Source organism: Oxyura jamaicensis, chromosome 9 (genome assembly GCF_011077185.1).
Source record: "Oxyura jamaicensis isolate SHBP4307 breed ruddy duck chromosome 9, BPBGC_Ojam_1.0, whole genome shotgun sequence".
NCBI lineage: Eukaryota > Metazoa > Chordata > Aves > Anseriformes > Anatidae > Oxyura > Oxyura jamaicensis.
Genome location: NC_048901.1, coordinates 3,085,063 through 3,107,500, shown reverse-complemented (window position 1 = coordinate 3,107,500; position 22,438 = coordinate 3,085,063). Strand labels below are relative to the sequence as shown.

The 22,438-nt window shown below is 38.1% G+C and overlaps 1 long non-coding RNA gene across 1 annotated transcript; it reads left to right on the top strand.

The window, feature by feature from the left end:
• Positions 1-5,311: 5,311 nt before the first annotated feature.
• LOC118171840 lies at positions 5,312-22,229 on the top strand. The gene is made up of 3 exons (XR_004753421.1): positions 5,312-5,459; positions 15,942-15,952; positions 22,218-22,229. It is a non-coding gene; the product is annotated as an uncharacterized LOC118171840 (long non-coding RNA).
• Positions 22,230-22,438: the final 209 nt, after the last annotated feature.

Sequence of the window (22,438 nt, the reverse complement as noted above, 5' to 3'; positions counted from 1 at the left end):
CAGAGGTCTCTGTGCAATACTTATTTTAGCATGCTATTTTTAGATCCTGTTTGTTCAAAATCTAGGTCAGCTTGCTTGGCAAACTGATAAGAAGGATATGCTGTAAGACTAAAAGGTGTCACTCTTCCAGATGATAAAGACATTGCCTTTTTCAGTCTGGTGATACCAGTTTTATTTCTGGATTACTAACTTCTGAAAGCTTTTAGAATTTCATTTTTATATCATAAAATATTGAAAATAATGTTTCCAGAGGATTTTACTTCTATGAAAGAATTGAGTCAGTGAAGAGGACAATTGGAAAGACCAGACTCTCATGGAATTTATGGTTCTAAACGCAAACATAATCTGTGGAAGAGAGAAAAGATTTTGCATATCACAATGTTCACAAAATTATCATCTTTCACTTTTCCTTACTCCTGCCATATATGACCTGCAATAAAAGGAACAGTAAGAGAAAGGAAAAACGTTTTTTGTCAAAGCATTAGCCAAAGTTGCAGTAAGACTTGCTGAGTGCTCCAAAAGCTTTGCAGACCAGGAGGAACTGCATTGTTCAGTAAACCAAATTCTACCTGCTGATTTAAAGGAATCAAAACTACTTCAGTAACAGTTGTATTTATTTAAATCAGGTAAGATTGGGTGTTGTCTCAGTAAAGAACATCCTTTTCCCTGAGGTTAGAATTTTCTTCCATCCAAACAAACATTTTGCTTTAGACAAACCCATGCCAATAGGTACAATGCAAATTTGTTTGCAAAAAGATTTCTTTTGTGGGAGAAAGGATTAATTCTAATTCCAAGTATAATTTAGAGCTGCATTTTTGAGCTAAGTTTTTGTTTGTTTGTTTGTTTGTTTGTTTGTTTGTTTGTTTTTGTGCAAGTTCTCTTTTGATGCAAGTCCTCAGTTCCCTTTGGATGTGAATGTTCTCTCATAGCTTCTTGTTTGGAAGTTGGTTGGTTGAGCTGCTTATTTCTCATGGAAAGGTTTTTAATTGACTGTGCAAGATTTGTTTATTCTCTGTAATATTCTACTTTACTTTTTCCTTTCAGGTTTTTATGGATCAACAGATGATCATAAAACGGAATATTTCTTTCTAAGTGTTCTCTCTGCCCTTGCAACTCTTCCCCTCTTGAACTCAACATCCTCTCTGTAACATAACAGTCATTTGCAGAAACCAACTGTGTTGTCAAATGAGGCATAAGCAGGAAGAGCAGATGAGCAGTAAAGAAGCATAGATCACATTTTCATGCAAATATACTACTAAGAAACTAAGAGAACAGCCCTTCTCTTGAAAATAAACATGCTAGTTAGTGGAATTAGCATCTAAATGAAACCTTTTTTTCTGACTTTTCTAGGAGGTGTCATTGGCTTCTTAATGCTACCCTGTTACATATAATTTCATTAGTTATAGTTACTGCAGCTGAAGTGGCTGATGAACCTATGGATCTGTCTACACTATCTTTCCTTCTACACTTTCTTTCTTTCTTTCTTTCTATACTATCATTCTTAAGATTATAACCTGCCATCACAGGATAATTCAGATTGAAAGGGGGCTCAGCTGTTCTCTAGTTCCTCCTCCTCAGTCAGGTATGAGACCAGACCAGGTTACTGAGGACTTTATTCACCCTGGTCTTGTAAACCAATATGGAGACCACACAGCTTCCCTGGGCTAGCTGTTCCACTGCTTGATTGTCCTTGAAGTGAAGAAGCTTCTCCTTTCATATAAGGTCTGTTTTAGTTTATGTCTCTCGCCATGCACCACTGTGAAAAGCCTGGCTCTGTCCTGATAGTGTTACCTGGAAGGATGCTGTTAGGTCCTGTCAAAGTGTTCTCTTCTCCAGCTCAAGTAAGCCAAGTTCCTTTAGCCTCTCTTTGTAGGGCAAATGCTCCAGTCTTGAACATCTTGGTTGGCCCTCCACTGCACTCACTCAGATTTACTGGACTGTTACTTGTGCTTGGGGCCCAAAACATAATTACTGTCTACAGCTCGTATTTCACAAAAATAAAATTCCACTCCTGTTTCAGCGTTCTTGACCCCACCTGTATAGCTCAAAATTCATCTACTCTAAGAACTAGTATTACAGCTATTATTAGATAGAAAAGGTGTTTGTTGTTGTTTGTTTCATTTTTATATATATTGGATTTTCATCTGAGCTATGTGAAAATCATTATCTTGCTGGGTGCCAGTCCAAACAGCAGGTCCATCCATACCAGACAGGTAAAAAACCTTAGTGAACTTCATATCAGATAAGATAATATAATTAGAGCATAAAACTAGTGTTAAGAAAGGAAATACAACACACTTGCTCCCATCTGTTCATAAAGAAAGCTGGCTATATCCCACTCCAGGATATTTTCTTTCAGTGCCATTAAAAATTGTCATTATTGATCTTCATCAAATCTAACTGAAACTGATGGAAGGACTTGATTCCATCTGAATCTGCTTTGAGAAAGTTACTCACTGAGCTGCCTGGAAAAAAAGTATTTTAACAGGGAGACAGAAAGAGTCTCTGATTCTGTTTTTCTTTCTCATCTTCCTTGTCCTTATATCTTGCAGTTATGTCTGATCATCTTAAGTGCTGCAGGTGCTATGGGAAAGTTCCACAGAGTACAGTGAGGCAGTTCAAAGAATGCCAACCTTTGCACATTCCTTGCTTTCTGCATCTCCCACTCTCTGTAGTTTTTTAATTCCTGCAAGTACAAGGAACTAGTTCTATTTTCCTGTTTGTGACTAGGATGTTTCTGGAAAGTGAATATCCCAAACTGATAAGAATCTGTTACAATAATAATACTCAAATTAATTTGAGTTTGTTGGTCTGAAACTTTTTCAGTTGCTCCCTGAATTATTAGAAGTGAAGCAGCAGCTTGAATTTCTACTTTGATTTAAAAGAACCTGTAAAGAAATAGGAAGGTAAAAATTCCTATTAGTGCCTGAAGTGTTGTGTTCCACCTTTGCTGATCAGACATACATGAAAGTCCTTCAAATAGCCTTTGAAGATAGGACTGAAGCAATTGATATATTCACTTCTTCCCCATGAAAATGACCTTTTGCAGGGGCTGAGACATTTCCATTAGTGGATATTTTTCCAGTAAGGTATTTCTTTTTACTTATTTATTTATTTATATTTAATATTGCTTAAAGGCTAACATCTCATGTACTCTGAAGTTCAGACGGAAATGAAAATAAGTTTTCAGTATCTCCCTAAAATCATTCAAAAGCTTGGAGGTAAATGGTGCCTCATGATCTTCTCTCCTTGAAACTCCCCCGGCTCTTGTATATGAGCCTCCTCCCTCCAATAGGGACGAAATATCAAAATAACTTATACATTAAGAAGGTTGTTTTCCTTCCCCCCCCCCCCCCCCCCCCCCCTCTGGTGACGCCAGAATGAAGTATTATTAGAGGTATTCTTATTTTACTTATTATATTTATATATTGCTTATTATATATTATATATTTGCTTATATTATATATATTGTCTGAATAATAACTGCACCGTTACTATAATTTGAAAGCAGTTTGCAGAATGGGCAGGATTGGGAGCTACAGTCAGTGACAAACTTTGCATTGGTAACTAACCTTTTACGGTACAGAAGCCAGCTGCTGCTCCCAGACTGTAGGCTTCTGGCAGAGTCACTAAGGAAAGGCTTGTTGAGTGCTAGGATGCAGCATGGAGCCAGTTCTGATGTTATCCCATCCTGAGAGATGGTTCGTTCACTTCAAATGATTTAGTTCAGTCTAAGACCTTTGTGCGTGACTGTGTAACTGGGTCGCATATGCCGCTAGGTACGTCATTGTGGGAAATGAGTTGTACAAAGATTGTGAGGTATCCTCAAGGCCATAAGTAGTCTATAGAAATGGTATTCAGAGGAATGAATGTCAATGCAAGTAGCTGGTCAAAAGTACTCACCACCTTATTCAGTAAAAGCAAATGTATTTTCTTCATTTGACAGTTTTTCAAGTCAAAAAGGGAGTTTCCTTAAAAGCTGGAATTTTTTGTTGTCATTTGAAAATGATATAGATGTTTTTAGATAAGTACTTCTTGATTAATATCACTTCTTGATTAACATCATCTGTCTTGTATTGACACAAGTGGAAGTAAACTGTAAGGTTTCCCATATATCCCCATATTCCCATATATGCACTTCCCTGTTGTCTAGCCCTTAATTGACTGAATATCAAAGAACTGATGCTAGCTCTCACCATCCTGAACTGTAACTGACCAGCTCAGGCATGTGCATAAATCCTCTGCTTTACCATTAAGAAATCAACTTTGGAATGTAGTATTCATTATTATAGAAATGCTATCCTTCTACTATTTAAAAATAATAATAATAAATAAATAATTGTTAATAGTACATAATTGTTAATAGTACTATTCCAAACACAGCGGTTCTCATCAACCATAGGTCATTCACACTTTTTCAGTTCCAGGACAGGCTGTGATGTTGGAGGATGTGCCCTTGGGATATGCTGCCAGATGAATATTGCCTTTTAGACATTTCTCACTGCTGTGTTCAGAGGGCAAGTTTGATCAATGTATGGTATGAAAGATGGCTTAAAATATTAATTTGGTTCAGATCAAGAAGGATGACTGCCTAAAAAATGATGCTGCTTCACACAACTTTCTGAATATTATTTTGCACCCGTAAACCTGTCACTCCTTTTAAGTGATAATGCTCATTTCTCTGTTCAAGAGCCAGGATGATAATTTGGTTATGAAGTTATATTTGGGTGTTTTGTTTTTGCAATGGAACGTTAATGGATTTATGCAAAATTTCCTGATTGCTTGAATAAATATTCTCCTGAGAAAATAAACTTTGATCTTAATCTTCACATTTAGCTTTGCAATGCCCTTGGCAATATGCATCTATGTGCATTTTTCATTCATTGCTTTATAATTGGATATTTCATTGAGAATTCTGTGCATCTGCAATCCATTCCTTAAAGGTGCACCTTGCAAAGTTAGTATTTTATCTATTTCATAATTACTCAAAAGTTATGTGAGAAACAAAGTTGTGTTTTTGCAGTAGAGAATTATTTCTCTTTATTCCAAGGGAGTTGGGTAGTCATAATAAGGAGAAATGTTAAGTAGGGAAGTGGCCAGGAGAAAGCCTCACTGTTCCAAAAGAGGCAGAAGCATGAGGAAAAGAGGACAAGCAGTGTGAGAACAGTAAAACAAAGATGACAAGTTCTCCAAACATAAGAAAGGAGAAACTGAAGGGTTGGAGAAAACAAAAATGGTACACGTGTGCTATAGAGGAGCGTCGAGCTTGTGAACCTGCAGTACTCGGCCAACGAGGAAACAGGGCAGGTGCTCAGGCGTCGGGGAATAGGGAATAAAAGGTTAGGAGCTGGTTACTAAAATGCACTCCTGATTGACAGCACGCCCGCCACTGCAATCGTGAATAAAATGGCTTCACAGAAGATCCTGTCTGAAGAAAATTATTTGAGATTTTTCTCACAGTTATCAAGTCCTATCTGCAGCAAAGCAAAAATGGAATTGTGAGCATATGCCATTATTATTATTATTTTTCCTACAGATAAATTAACTATAAGAACTATAAGAACTATTTACTTTTAGGAACATCTACTGTGCACCTAAACCACATGTCACCTCTTGAATGTAAGTGATGGCAGATGTAGCTGAATGCTGATCATGTGTGAAAATCCCTGAGTGTAACGTAGGAACCAAGAAATACTTAAGGAGAAATACACTTGCTACCAATGTTAGAACAATGTATTTGCATCCCTCTCTTCTTAACCTTTACAGAAGACCTTTAGAGAGAGATCTCTGCAACTATCTTAAGACATGCTGTACTGTTTGTTTACACTGGACACCTGCACTTCTGGCATACTCTCTAGGCTGAACTTCGGTGCCTGTTTTCCTTTGTCTCCCCAGGGGACCGTGTTTAAGGAGTTTATTAACAGCCCTTATTTTGTTAACAGGCTGAGCTGCTTGATTTTCTTGTAGGGCTTATGACAGAAGACAGTGATGTGGAGTATGGATGCTGCATTTTTAGCCATTAGAATGAGCTCTCTTGTAATGTCAGCTGGTAGATTGCAGAGCTGGGTGTTTTCTGTTCGCATCTTTCTCTGTCTTCCTGCCATGTGTTCGTAGTATCTTTTATTACTTAGGTATTGGAACGGGTTGCCCAGGGAAGTGATGGAGTCACCATCCCTGGGGGTGTTTACGGAAAGGTTGGACGTGGTGCTTAGGGATGTGGTCTAGGGAGTGACATTGGTGGTAGGGTGAGGGTTGGACCAGATAGTCTTGGAAGTCTTTTCCAACCTTTATGATATGATTTGCTGTTAACGCTATATATACCAGTCTATATGCAGGATGTGCTTATGCTCTGTGTACTCTGATACTACATCTATCATCACAGGAGCCTGCCTGGTCATGTGTCAGGAGAGAGATGAGTCGTCATAACTTTTGGTTCTTCTTAGCTGTGGAACTGGTGCAGTAGGGTTTGGGAGTCCAATGGACCAGGACATGGCCTGAGGGAATGCAAGGAGTGCTGGAGGAGGGTGCAGGAATTGCTGGGATGGTGATGAACTACTGTGTAGAGAAGGTGGTGTTCAGTCTGACAGAGCAACTTATGTATACGTCTATGCACAATGGTCCTTGAACAAGCTATCCTTAGATGAACTACAGCACTGAAAAAAACTGGTTCAACCAGCCCAAAAATAGGGTCTAAACACAAACTAATATACATAAAATGTACATGATCAAAGAAGATCAGGGCATGGAATGAAATGAAGAGTTGTTATGACAAGGTATATGTACCTTTTATCTTCAAGGACTTAGCGTTTTTGTGTCTCTATCAATAGATGAGAGGAATCTTTTTCTTCTTTGTCTCAGTTGCTTGAAATTTGCATCTGATCTATGGTTTGACTTCAACTTCCAGACACTGCTTGTCACTATGACGAAGCCTGGCAGAGTAGAAGCACCCTTTCGTGCCTAATATTCTCTCCCTGAGTGTGCACTCTTCATTGTTGTGTTACTTGATTATATTCTTCTGATTAACATTTTCTACTTAGCGCTTGTGAGGTATTTGCTATAATCCTTGGATTATGTCTTTGACTTTTTTTTTCTTCTTATCCATTTTTTAACATCTTTCAGAAAGACTGGATTTTATGTAGTTTTCCTGTATCATCTTCAACAAGAAGATTGTAATGCTTTACTATGCTTGTGCATAGGGATTAGAAGCCAGTAAAACTCTAATCTTTTCCCTAAAACAGTCAGGGAAGTGGAGGCTGCATGCTGGTCAGTGCAGTATCTCTTTATGTACAGTCCACCCTGAGAATTATTTATAACTTTGAAATTCTTAAGGGGAAGGGACTGCGTCTGTGGATCCACAGCATCCCTGGAAAATCTGAGATGCTCTATGCAAGGTTCTGTCCAAGGATTTCAGCTCCCACCTGGAATTCTCACACCACAGATACCTTTTCAAGATTTTATCTTGAAAAGTAGGAACTTGCCTGATTTTTTTTTTTTTTTTTTCTTCAGCCAGAAGAGTTGCAGAGGATTAAACAAATGTCCTGCCTAGTTTCCTGTTTTCCTACATCCTTCTCCTGACAAGCAGAGCTGGAGTAATAGGAATCATAGAGCAGTGTTAGATCAATGATATACTCTTTTTTTTTTTACAAATGAAAAGTAAGGTGGAACACCCACAGAGCTGGAACTATTCAGTGGGTTAAACATGCAGTGGAGAAACTTAAATGGCTAAGTGCAAGAAGGTTAAGCTTTCTAAGCACTCCTTAAGATCAATTTGCCAGACACCTGCTGCTGTTTGCTTTCTGTTTTGTGGAAGTAGGTCAGGAAGCAACTAATGGACGTCTCACATGCTTGGCGTTTATTATTTTTAGTCATTTTTGTTCCTTTTATTGATGGTTTTTACACACTGATGATGTTGAAAGCTGCCCTGAAGATATTTGCGTTCAAATAAGTCAAAGTCTGGCTATCCAGGAGGAAAGTCAGGTCATATAAAAGTCAAGATGTCCCCACACAATAAGACAGTTTGCTCTATGAAATAAGCCAATAACCCATTTGCTTGACAGATTGAAATGACAGATAAAATGCCTGAGGCATAGTCCTATTATATGAGTTCATCAGACTGCAGGCATAAATGGCTTTCCTTTATACCTATATTTGCCTTCAGGATGCTTTGGTTTTCTTGAGCTATGAAAGTTGAAGTGAGGATATTTATGTATCATTAGTTCTAAGGTAAAGGTGAGAACTGCAGGAGGGGTCCGCAGCCATGCTACATTACAGTGACAGTGATACTGGCTAACTGGTTCCTTTAGGAATCTTACAGGTGGGTTGAACACACATGGTGTGTGAACAAACACAGAAAAAATGACTACAAAGCAGATCCACATGGATACAACATATCAACTGCAGAGGAAAGCAGAACTGATGTAAAACTAGAAAATCAGGTATTGATCAAAACTCGGACAACCTCCTTGTTCATGCCAGGAACCGATGTTGTAGCACTCCTCTGCAATAGATGTGGGCAAGGTAGAGAAAGTCTAGGTGGTCGTGTGCCAATGACTGCAGCAAAGTTCTCTTATGATGAGAGTTCTTGACTTCCATTCAAAGCAATGGCAAAAGCCTGTTTTTTAACTTATGTAAGTAGACAATTAGACCTTTTATATTTAGCTCATTCTCAATGAGTACCTCTGGGATATAGCAATGTCATTTCTTCTTATCTGCATTAGCATGTGATAACAACCTCATTTGGTATGCATGAAAATAATGGTACAATTTGCCCATCATTCAGCAGAGTAAAGATTGAGGAAAGATGTTTGAAAGAAGAGAAGAGATAAATTCAGTGTACCCAAAACACCAGCTATTTATTCAGACTACATTGATGTCAGCAGTGCTATGGGATACTTAAACAATGTCCTAAGATAAAAATAAAAATAATAATAATCATAAAAAACAACCTAAAGTGGTTATGTAGATAATTAAGTTCTTTGTTGGTTGAAATGGCATCCACATCGTGGGTGAGTGGATTTTGCTACATCAGGATCTGGAACTGAACAGCATCGTGTCCTGACTGATTTTTAAACAGAAGTTTTACAATGCCAGTCTGAAATAATCTCATTTGTGGCCAGCTGAATGCAGGCTTCCCTACTGATCTGTCTCCTGGAGGCTCCTTTTGAGTTTTAGCAGTGCAGTGTATTCATACAAAGACTACAGTAGATTCTTTCTGCTTTTATCTTAATGTCAGAAAAAGAAAAGTCAATGCATCAGGAGCTCTTTGAAATAATTTCAGTGGTTTGAAAGAATGTTATTCATTGTCTGTGTCAATCATATTAACACTTCCAATTATGTTCCTTGTCAGTGGGGACAAATAACAACTTTTACCTGAGAGTCTCTGCTGTTGTGGAAGAGGATTGTAGATCTTTTCCTGCCATGGGGATATTTTTTTAACATGTCGTTTCTACCAATCTAAGATGGAAATGTGATTTCAGCACCCATGGTCTCCATTCTGGGTGCAGACCTATTCCAGTATTAACCCTTCTCCTTCTCTGAATAGCCATTAATCGGATTATATAGTTAATAAAACAACCTTAGATTTTAAATTGGAAAAAATGTAGGTTTCTGATACTTAATGACTAATTGTAATAAATCACCAAATTAAGGTGCATACCATAAGTTATTAAATAATCCGTATTGTTAGCAGTACCTCTTCTACACAGCCATGAAAGCTTGATGAATCATTAAAGATCAATCATGACTATGTGAGCTGATACATTTCTATTTCTAATTCTTTCAGGCTACATTTTGGCAACTGCATAATGATAGCAAAGGGCATAACCAGAATTACAGATACCTTTAGACAGTAAGAAAAGCAGTGCGATAACCTTTGTAAAAATTGCACTTGGGGGCAAAATGTGACTTTAGTCACTTGTAGAAAATGTGGTCTTTTTTCCTTTTTAGTCACTACAGTGCCAATAAGAAAGGGAGTTGAGCAGTTTGGTAGGAAATAAGAGTCAGTGCAAAGACAACAAGAGTATCTTTGTTGAGAAAGACACTTCCCAAAGCTAGATGATGGGAAGAGAGATGGTTGAAGAATGAGGGTGATTTGAAAATATCTGAATTCTCCTGGGGTGCCTTGGCTTACACGTGTTTACTCCCGGCTTGAAGGTGGCATCGTCTTCAGGAACAGAAGCCACATTTGTTGTTGTCCTGTGGCCAGATGGCTACATGTCCTGGGTTGGCTTTGAACCTGTCAAAATATATAAGGGTGATTTCATGTGAAAAAATAGATCAGGTGAGATACTCGCCATGCAGTTTTTTTCTGGACTATCTAGTTATTTAAGCTTAATGGCAAGGCTGTAAAGTAATGTAATGTAGCAGCTACTGACCAAATTTAGGATTTTATGTAGTATGCACTTGTGCACTGTTCTAACAGTAGTACTACTTTGTGGATTTATAGAGGGCACTAGAATAAAGAGACGAAAACAAGACACAAGTTGTGTTGTGCCTGGACACGCCACGTAAACCTTCAGTAAAAATAGGCACTGGAGCTCCTTTGCCAGTGTTACAGAAGGGCAAACAATCTGCAGACATAAACTGAAGAGACAGGCTGATGTTTATGGTTTCTTGCTTCACACTTGAGCAGGTCCAGAGCAGCTCCTGGGAATTACTTCAGCAGCCTGAGGCTCTCTGGCTGCTTCTGAACAGAGAGATCTGATGAGCTCTTCAGGGGAAGAATGAGGTGAAAACCATTCCGATCCTTCCATGGGCTGTCTGGTCCTATTCATTTCTCGGGGTAGCAAGCCTTGTGTGTAGAGTATCATCCAGTGCTTTTTCTGAAGTCATTCTCACAGACTCTGCAACAGAGTCTACAACTTTACAGCCTGGCCAGACTGTAGACACTGCTTTTCAAAGGTCATTTGAATGGACTTACAGTGCTGTAATGCCGTACCAGAGCACTTGCTGACGTGCAGCATGTCACAGATGCTGCTGCGCTGCTAGTATTGGCTAGGTGTTCTTCAGTTTATGGCTCCATTCCCAGCATGACTTCCTGGGCGTTTTTAGGCATGCCACTCTCAGAATCAGCAAAATGTAGCCAATATTGTGACCTTGCTTGATGTGGAAGGGGACGACACAAATCCATATATAACCAGCATGTGCTTGTTGTTGATGATGGGGGGAGGCATTTGCTGGCATTGTCCACGTAGTTTTATGAGACCATTGTATTCCTGCACTGAAAGCAAGGCTCTGTCCTCAGATGAGAAATAATTGGTAGTTCAGACTTTCACAGCAGGTAGTTAAGTGAAGATCTCTTGTCCATGCAAGGGATAGTGACCTAGAGCATCTCAGTCAACTTGGATCTTTCTGCAAGCTGCTACAAGCACTGCTGAGGAGAAAAAAAACCTGAACAAACAGCATCAGAAAGTCACTGAAAACAGGCAAACTATATGTATATTATTAATCTTGAGCAGAGAAATTTCTTCAGCACTTTTTAATAAAATGTCTATACTGTCCCACAGTGTGTGATAATATCTCCTTTTGTTCTGGAGGGAAGCTTCTGAATATTAAGATTAATATTAGTCTTAATATTAGGATAGAAACATTCACTAGTTTCTTACTCTCATTTTGAACATGTGTTTAAGTCATTATTTGAAGTTGGTTTTCCTCAGTTAAATTATATTTGATTCTCATTAAGAAACTGATTCTGCGGAGCCTGAATTCCTGCAGTGATGCCCTCAGCACAGTAGGGAAATATCTCAGCACCAAGCAGGAACAAACTCTTAACTTTTGAAGAATTTTTTATTTGGCTTCAAGAGAGTTTAGAAAGGCTTTGGCTGATTCCGTGTAGGACTCAATGATGAGTGTGTTTATGAAATCAGAAGAAAAACAGAAGAGAAATGAAGCCCTGGAAATTGTAGACGCCTTCTCTTAAAATCCAATTATCTGCTGGGAAACAAGAAGCAAGAGGAGAATAACTGAGTGGGACAGTACAGAAAATCTGTCTTTGTAGTGCATCGAGCAGGACATATTTCAGCTGCCTGACTGTTACACAAGCATCATTATTTATCTGTTGGTAACTTGCTTCTGACATTATCACTAAATTGGTACCACAGCATGTTGTCCATCACTCGCGTTCATTTGAAGATGTAGCAATCCTTGGCCTCTTACTTGGCTAGCACAGCAAACCAAACAACCTTATGTTGTCTTGGAAAGTAATTCAGCTCCTAGAAATTAAACATGTATTTTCAAAATCTGTTTAATCGTCTAGAGTTTTCTTCTCAAAACAAAATACCTCTTAAATTGAATTACCTTTAAATGCCAACTTCATTTTGATCAGTAAAGTCCTGGCTGAGAAGCAGAGCGGCCAGTGCTGGCCTGTTGTTGTGAGGGGTGTTTTGAGGAAGGAGATGTTCAGAGCCTGAGAGACCTAAGGAAATGGCCACTATCAGAAGGCAGAGGAGATGAAGCTGGAGCAGTCTACACCTATTGTAGGCCTAGTGTGGACAACTTGTTTCCAGAGACAAGTAGAATTTGAGGCCAGACTGTGACCAGCTGCTGTTTCTGTCCCAGGTCTCCTTTCGGAGAAAGACAACTGTAAGCTTTTCTTGTCCTCCCTGTTGCCACCAGCTCCTGGGATATTGCAGGTGCATGGGTATTTCTGGAAGTAAGTTTTATTATGTTTTGCACAGTTTCCGTCAAAGCATACTGCACAGAACCTTATTTTATTATGGTAGGTTGATGGTAGTTGATTATCTAGATATTAAAATGTGAAACAAAACATTGGTGTATAGTATAGTTGGCAATGCTGACTTTTAATAGTATAATAATTAAAGCTATTGCTGTCATCTCAGTAGTGATGGCTGGAAAACTGAGGGACAGGAATTGTCAACAATTTCAGCAAGGGTAATGTTTTTTTCTTTTTTTTCTTTTTAATTGTTGTGCTTATCTTGACCTGTGCTCCAGCTGCATGTGTAAAGGGAGATTTGGAAAGATATGCTACTGGCAGTGGTGTGGGAAGGAATTATAGTCAGGTGAAAAAAGTACAGATGGAAAATAAATTGGCAGTAGGTTGGTTAAGCAAAATATTGGTAACAGACCTTCAGTCTGATAAAAGATGTAGCATAAATAATACATAAATCTTTGCATTATTAGTAATGTGACATTTAAAAAAATATATCTTAAAGGAAGCCCAGTGAGCTAACCCTGCCTTGAACAGATTCAATAATACACAAGTTTCCTGTCCCCTTATCTGTTTAGTTAAATGGATTTGACTGTGAAAAATGGTTTTGCTTTGAAGAGTGCTTTAAAACAAAATCTAGTAAGCAGAATTTAGTTTGTATGAGGTATGCAGTTCTGAATACAAATCATCAATTTCTTAAGCGTGAGTGGACTTTTTTGTAGTATATATCTTCGGTGTGCTTATTACAGATTCGGGTATGCTCAAGGTTTAAACCACAGTATTAAGTATGTGTTATGAAGAAGGAAAATAACTGTGCTGGGTAGAGTTAGAAAAAAACTAAACTTTGTGTGTTTGTTTAAATTTTGATATGGGAAGTTTTTTTTCTTTTTTTCACTGTGATCTAGTGGTGCAGAAAGCAAAAAATAGCTGCTGATCACACTGGGCAGACCCCAGTCTGACACTCTGGAGAGCTCTTTGGGAGATGTATAACAGGGGAGTCCCAGTGGCTCCAAAACTCCAGAAAATAAATGTTTTCATAAATGCAGCATAACTAGTTAGTATCGCAGCAGCACCTAGGATTTCATCTGTTTTTCTCTTCTATTTTTTTTTTTTTTTAAAGTAAGTGAAGTTGAATAACAGAGGGTGTCATAGCATACCACATAGGTCTTTTCTTCTAAAAATGTAAATTATCATTATCAAGGGGCAATCATAAACACATATTAGCATACAGTGTTTAATAATATGGTGCCCTCCTTTGGTGAACCCCCAGTGGCCCATCACCCCTGAGCAACGGCAATATGCATCTCAAAAAACCTCCCTTGGTGAGGAAGAGTCTGCAAGATATGGCACTCAGAATCTCATCACCAAAGATAAAATGATTTTATGAAGGACAAAAAGTCTATTGGGGTTTGCTGATGTATTTACATTTCCATCTGGAATATAAATTGTGCTGAAGAGTGTGTTCATGCAGTTCCTTATGAATCTGCCAATGCTGAGCTGCTATCAGGCCAAGCAGCAGTTGACTCATCTGACCCTGGAGGAAAAATTGCTCAGAAGCTTAGTGTATTTTTAATGCTCAGTCAGGAATTACATCTGTGCCAGCACCAGCTTGGAGTCCTGGCTGCCTTATCAAAAGCAAAGATACTGGAGGGTTTCTTTTTCTTTTGGTAGATTTTCCTGTTAAAGGTGTTAAAGATCCTTGGGTCACATTGAAAGAAGGAGCAAAGCCACTACAGAAAAGTAAAAGGCTTCTACTTCTGGGACACGTAAATGGCTTATGAGATGCATGCCCATCGAGTTCGATATTTGTACTTCAGGAAGGGAGTGTGTAATCCAGGTAGAAAGTAAGAAAACCAGTTGGAATGACATCAGAAATACAGGGCTTAATAGAATGAAAAATATTGTTTTGTGAAGCCTTAGTACAAACCAAAGTACAACTATTTATATGTATTACCTACTGTAAACACGGGAATAATCTGGCTGGGGTGACTTAATGGAAAGCATAACTGCTTGAAAATCAGATAAATCAGTCTAGCATGTAAAAAGGGAGAGGCTAGGGGGAAAAAAACGTTTGGGGTTGACTAGAATATTGGGCATAGTAAAATTATCACTGTAATTGGAAAACATAAATACACAGCTGCAATTCCACACAGACATAAATGGACCTTCTGAATAGAAAATTAGAGAACCACTGGAACTTTTGAAATAATTCCTCAGTAAGGCCTGGGAGCCCAGGAAAGTGCTTTTGCACCAGTGACCAGATAACATGCTCTGGCTGAGAAGGAGGTTGGTGGAAACAGCACACATTTTAACGATCCCAGTGGTGAAAGCTCGGCATATTTAAATTAGTAGTATTAACCCACAGATTTTAGAGCATATTTAGAGATCTAAGTAAGGACAGTTTGCTCCTGGAGCTTCTACATGCATACATTCTTGCATATGCTAACAGGAATGTAGCAGATTCCCTTGTGTTGGGAATGCTTTGATACCCACCCTGAAATCCCACCCTGGAGCTGCAGTACAATGACTAAGACAGACAGCTAGATTATTCAATTTTAATAAATTTTCAAACACATACCAACTTGTCTCTATTTTCAGCTCTCTTGTAAGGGATGTCCTGGTTTTCTATGGAAATATTTGCTGCTATTCCCACTCATTTACAAAATCAGTTTTGAACACATTTGTCAGTGTACATCTGGATACTAGGAATTGTCATTTACATTGTTTGATAGCCTCTTATTGGGAGGCTTGAATCCTTGAAACTGCTAGGCAGTAGAGTAATGAAATGTGATAGTGAGCGTTTCATTTCTAGCCTGAGTGATAAGGTGGCATTCCTGTGAACCTGTGGGCATATTTTTTTTTCTTATATATTTCTCTTGAAGAAATCCTGCCTCTGTATAATAGTTGCAAAACATGAAGGCTTCAGTCAGGAGAAAAAAAAACATGGTTCTCTTTTTATCCCACGAAGCTACCTCTTCACATCTCCGGTTATGGTTTACTTCAGAACCACCTGGCAACAAACCCATTCTTCTTTTGTTGGTGTTTCTGAGCAGCTGTGTGTTGGCTGCAAAGAAGCATGTGTGTGTATACTCCTCTTTACAGCCAATACACGGTTTTACTTAAGCAGTCTGACACTTATCTACTTTGTATTTTAACGCCACTGGCAGTCTACAAAATGTTTACTCTGTATGTTCTTGTGCATCATCTTGGAAGGATAAGTAATACCTCATAAGTGCTGATGTTGCCTCACAGTAACAGATTTCTTCTAGTCCCACAGTTCTTGCAGCAGTACCAAATACCAAGTTCTCTGCTCTTTTCTTATTCTTTTTTTTTATTATTATTATTATTTTTTTAATCTTACAGCAGAATAAATTTGAAGTCTGTTTGGTTGAATTTTACATTGCAGCTGAACACACTGTTTTTTTGCCACTTTTGTGTACTCTCAGCTGGCATCAGTGACATTTCACCCTGTTCTGTTTAGTTACTTTTCCACTTCAAATACTTAAAATCTTTTAAAAACTAAAGGTTTGGTTTGTTCATCTGTGAGAACTCAGTGATGACACTGTTTTGCTTTATTTATCTGTTTTAATTTGAAGATACAGACAAGACATGTCTTTACCTTGTTAAGATGCAGTCTTAACGGAGGTAGCTTATAGTTTGTATGCTACATGTATAGGTTCACCGTGCACGTAGACCCTTTCTGCTCATTGGGAGAACTTCTTTGGAATATTTGAAATCTGTTTTGGTATTTATGGTTTTGTTTCTCCTAATTGCATGTGAAAAAATAAAAATGAACACTTTCGTTTGTCACTGTTGTCTCCAGGACAAAGGTGTTCCATTTATGATGGATCTGTGCAGTTACTGTCACCTAATGAATTCAAATGTAAAGCATTCACAGAGAATTTCAAGCAGCACCAGCTCTAATTACCTTGTTAATCTTACAGAATGATGTCCTTTTCTAACTTTTGTTCAGAGTCAGTCAGCATAAAAACATTCTTCCTGCTGAAAAAACTTCATAGGCAAAGTTCAAGTGAGCAATTAGTGATTGCATCTGTTTTTGAGTTATTTTCCCAGCTTGTGGTAGTTCAGTTAATAACCTTTTAAAATTCTGAAGTATATCCCCAGGCAGCTGTAGCTCTGTTTCCCAAATCTACTGCAATGTTCAAAGTGCTCGCCTTTCTGAGACCATCTGTTTCTCTTCTCCAAAGACTCTGTAAAATCCTTGGCAACCCCTTGAATGAACCTCATGCTTCCTAACATGGAAGAGTATTGAATGAATGCACAAACTGAAAAATTATGGGAAGAGTCTAATTGATATTAAAGCTGGTTTGCATTCAGTGACCATTGAAAGAATGAATGTTATTCCTCAAAGCACCTCAGTGAAGCATTATGTACATTTATCAGCAGAGCACATAAAAATCCATGCCAAAAATACCAGCAAACTTCCCAAAATTGGCATGGCATTATCAAGGATCTATCTTAATCCTGAACAGGGACATAAAATACCCAAATGGCATCAAGACTACATGTTTCTTAAATTATTCCATAAGTATATCTAGGGAGTCATTCAAAAGTTTTCATTCTAATATCCCTAGATAGGAACTAGGAACTCTTGGATATGAGTCCTTGTGTTGTGTGCTGTTTGCCTTAATACTTAAGCTTGTCCTAGATGACTTTCTGGAGCTCTTGGGCCAGCATTTTTTTTTTTAATTATTTTTTTTTTTAATAGAGATCATCAAACTTTAGGTGTGTACTCACTAAGCTGTGCAGAGAGCATTTCTTCTGTCTCCAGGAAGCTGAAAACCATTCCTGCACCACATTTGCTATTCTTAGGCATCCAGTTATTTCTAGATCCCTGAATCATATTTTATGCTTTTGATCAGTTGTTTCTTGCCTAAACCCACCATGACCACATGGAAGAATAGAGAACACATTCCTGTTGTTTGACCTACTATAAATCTGTGCTGATGATTATTTTATCCCAGCATGTCCCTTCACCTGCGCTGAGTCTTGGAAACACGAGGGTGAGGCAGGTATTGCATCCTCAGCACCAAATGTTTGGCTGAGATGCTGAGTGTTAGGCACCTAAATCACTGACAAGGCTGATATCCTGGCCTCTCTAGCTATCTATCATTCATGACTCCTCTACTGAGGCTCACATAGGCTATTGATCCAAGCAGTTGCCTGAATATGCTTGTCTCTGTTCATTGATTATCTAGGGAACATAAGGAGGCTAGAACTTAACTTATCCCTAGACAATGGAATTATTTCCCTTATGCAACTATGGCATACGGCATAGTATGATGGAAACACACCTCAATGTCTATGCTTTTTAACTTGTCATTTTGCAGCCTCTGTAGACTAACTATAACTAGCCTCAAACTAGCTGCTCCATTAGCCTGAATCCTTAGGCATATCCCGAACTGACATGTCCTTTGTCACTGGCTGCCTAGGTGATATTTTCTTCTTCAAATTTGTCTATCAGAAACTGCAAAAGCAGAATGCTTAGATATGGGTTTGTAACTCAAATGTTGTTTGTCATGTAGTCATATCCTTTTGTTAACACTAGTTTCTTGCAGGAATAGACCTATACAAATATATATAATGTATAAAAATGTATAAAAATATGTAAGTATATAAACATAATTTTGCAGTTTTTAATAATAGATTCTTATGTGTTAGAACAATTTCTTACAAATCCGTAACAATTGGTTGTATAACCAGAGGTCAGTTATGTGGTGGGGTGTCCTGGCCCAGGTCCCTACCTCCATATGTTTAGACAGTGCTTCTCAAAAATGCTCTGTTTTCCATCCAGGAATGCAGCCAGATCCTTTGTATTGAAGTGTCTGTCTCCAACTGCAAATACCCTATGGTGAGCCTTGCACAAGTGTGCACCTGATTGAATATGCGTTCCCACTGATGATATAATTTGGCTTTGAATTTGTGCAAACAGCTACCTTGTACGTCCTGTTCCTCTGTGCTTCCGTGCTCGCTCAGGTATGAAATTGCTACATACCGCTCAGGGAGTGTGCTTATTTTTAATAACAACCAACCTTTCCTTATCATCAGTGCTCTGTATCTGGGACATCACACTAGTCATTCTTCCATTGGAAAACAGTCTTCTGTAGATTTTGCGACATCTAACTGGTAAACAGTGACATCAATATGTGAAAGAGCTCCTTCAAGCACAGACTCTATCCAGCCTACCTTCCTGTAGCTCATATGAACCCTTGCATTGTCAGCTGGTGTGACTTAACACCTTTCATTCAGTACAATCTTTCTTCCCTTTATCATTTGGAAAAAAAAAAAAAAAAAAAAAAAAAATGATAATAATACACCTTATTAAAACAGTAAAGTGTTATTGTATTGTTAGACATATACCGGATGGAAAAAAAAAAAAAAAAAAAAAAAAAAAGATTCCTTGGCACATACCATCTCTTAAAGATGTGATATCTTTCTCACCATATGCTTGCTCCCTTCTTGTTCCTGGCGTTGAAGGCAGGATGCCCCTCCCAACTCTTACATTCCTTACAAGCCTTCCTTCCTGATCACATATTTAACAGAAGTGGAATTTTGGGAAAAGAGATCAGTACATCTGTCATGGTCACTCTCCTCTCACCCATTCATCTCATTCATTTGATTGATAAACTTGTTAGAAAATGCAAATGTACCCAAGAGGATGCTTCCTCTTTCTTGGTGACTTAAGGTGTCCTAAGTTTTTATAAAATCAAATATCTTAAGGAGTTCTCACTGTACCTTCATTATCTTCATCTTATCAACTACACAGGTTTCACAGACTGAAGATAACAGCACTAGCATTTGGCATGCTTATCCCAGTTATCTCCTCACTACTTGTTATCACTTTGGCAACCTGGGGAAATTATATGAGTGTTGGTCTTCCTTTGGGAAAAAAGAAGCTGGTTAAAAGAGTGACTCTAGCAGGTGTAGTTGAGCCCTTGGCATTTTGAATCTCATTCTTTGCTTCCTAACAAAGAACCTGAAGTTATTGTAAAGGAAACTGTGCCCTTTTGTGCTCACTCACCAGATAAGAGACGAACCAAGGACTATATATATCGTCATCCCTTGAACAATCTCTGTGCATTGGTATCCTATTTCAAGAGATGGGGGAGTTTTCCTCTGTAGGTGCAATCCTGCAATTGCATTCAAGAAAATGAACGCCTGCACACAGATGCAGACTCTCTGAAATCAACCCACTATGATGAAAGATGTATATTACTATTACAGGCTATGCAGCGTGAGAGACTTGGGAAAGAAACGTGACTTAGAACACAGAATTATTTTCTAGTCTCATTTTAGATCTGGCATAACTCTGCCACTTTCAAAAACATGCTTACTCATGTCTTTGATTTATCTGTATTATTCAGTCTCTAGACCTTGTTTGTGGTTCCTTATGCAAAATTCAACACAGTTGCTAAATTTGTGGCTCTTCTGTTTGCATTTCATTTTCTCATCAAATACTTTTTTTTTGCATCAGTATTATAAAATATTCTCAAAGGGCAGAATTAATATTTCATGAGTACATTCAACTACAGCTAACATTACTGATCACGAAAGTCTGTTTTAACATAGTGTGTGATTACAGTCAATGTGGTCTTTATCCAAAACCTGTTGAGTAGAAAATGCCCAAGGACAGACAGTCTTTGACTCAGACTTTTATGTGAACATTTTTATGTGTATCTGACAGTCAAGACTATTTTAGCCTGTGATGTCTGTCTCTCATGGAAAGCTAGAGCATGTGTACTCTTTGGGAGAAGAGAAGGTTAGCTTAAGAAAAAAATACAAGACTAAATCATTGCTGGTTATATATGATATTTGCAATTAAAAAAAAAGTCACTGGTTATCTTCCTACACCTACTGCTAGATTTAAAAAGTCATCATCACCTAGATCTCTGTAATTTTGATAAAGAAAGAACACTTCCTGATTTCTTTATTTTATGTTATTTTATTTTATTTAAATTATCTTCGGAAATTATTGTGATTAGCTTCTGTGGCTGGTTATGCAGTTCCAAGGACAAAATGATCTTTTTTTTGTCTCCAAAGTCTAATATAGATAATAGGGGTCATAAGGATGCTGGCTGAATGGACAGAAGGTAGGGAAGGCAGATAAGGTAGAGAGGTAGCTCTGTTGATAAGCAAAACCAAACAAGTCCCTAGCTAGGTAAAAGTGGCCTAAACTTTCATGAGTGTGGAGAAAGAGAAGAGCCTTCATGTGAACAAAGCAATTGAAATTTAGAAAAGTATGTTTTGAGAGTAGTGTAACAAGGGATCAAGGAAGTCAAGGCAAAAATGGTTTGACCTCAAAAGGTGAAGTTACCTTAAGATTTATTAATAATTTTCAGATTTATGGGATTTTTTTCCTAATGATAAAATAATTATGCATTCATATACTGAATATTGAAAATCTTCCAACTGTAGACACACTCAGGGTTCAGCAGGGATGGCTCTGGCTTAGATGATGGTTGGATAATCTTGATATTGTCATTTATTCATTGTTATTAGAGATATTACTGACTTCCACTTTCACTATATTCTTTTAAAACACAAACAAAAACAAATGAAAGAAAAAAAATGACGCAAAAGAATACTCTGCCTCTTTTGGGAAAAAAAAAAAAAAATCCACAAATGAAGCTAGCAACAGCTAGACAATTATCCTGCAAGTGAATATCCATTCCTACATTGTGACCTGTTGATTTCAGTGTATCAGCCTGGGCAGCAGGCTTAGATGAAACTTATTTCATCTTTTGCATTGAAATCTTATTTTTTTCAGCCAGAAATCTCTTCAGCTTAAGCTGTGCTGGTTTAGATTTCATGCTAAGGAAGCTTAGTAAATGTGGACATCAAAAATAAAAGCAAAACAAAATCTAAAATAAAAATATGGTAATTATTTTTTTCTATGTTTTCAAATACTCCCCATTTTTGCTATTGTTAAAAATCTCAACCAAAGGCAACATGTAAGTTCTGAAGAACTTTTCTGACCTATAGTTGCCCTTACCTGCCTAACAGATGTCAGTAGGACCCAAAGGTTTCTTGTGTGTAAAGAAAAAGTCAACTTAAGAAACAAACAGCACAAAAGATCAACATCAAAGCCAAGCCTTTATCATAGGAGCCTGCTCAGAAGCAGATGGATTATTTCAAGGCAAGTATCAAACCAGAGACTGGTATCTCTGAGCTAGAATCTCTACACAAAACAAAAATGACAATTCCTCTTTTGGAAAATTTCCAATTAAAGACCCCTGCAGTTCATCATGCAGTGAATGTGTTATCCCTTGTGTTTCTGCATCTACCAGGTAAAAACTTTCTTGTTTTGTGTGCAGTGGAGCCTGTCTCAGCACAGCCTGTGAGGCATCCCAGCGTGACTGTGCAAGGATGGGAGCAGAGTCAAACACAGCTTCCCCATATCAGCAATCTACGCTAATCTTGGTGACTCATGCTCTTCTTTTGACATGAAATATTACTGGGTAGTCTCAGTATTTTAATTATACCAAAATTGATTAAATCAAGCTCTGGAGCTCTTCTGATCCTGGAACAGCAGCAGAGCTGTGTGAAGCGCTTTGGATGAATAGGTCTCTTCTCTGTCTTTAAAGCCACAGTCTTGTGGATTTGGAGACCTTCCATGAACATATGGTTTCATATATTCCTCATGGACAGTCATAGCTCCACTGGCTTCACGACATTTGATGCCTCTGGTGCATGTAGTCAAGAAGCAGCTTCCAAGTTAGTCCTGTTGGGACTTTCTATAGGGGTTTCTGTATC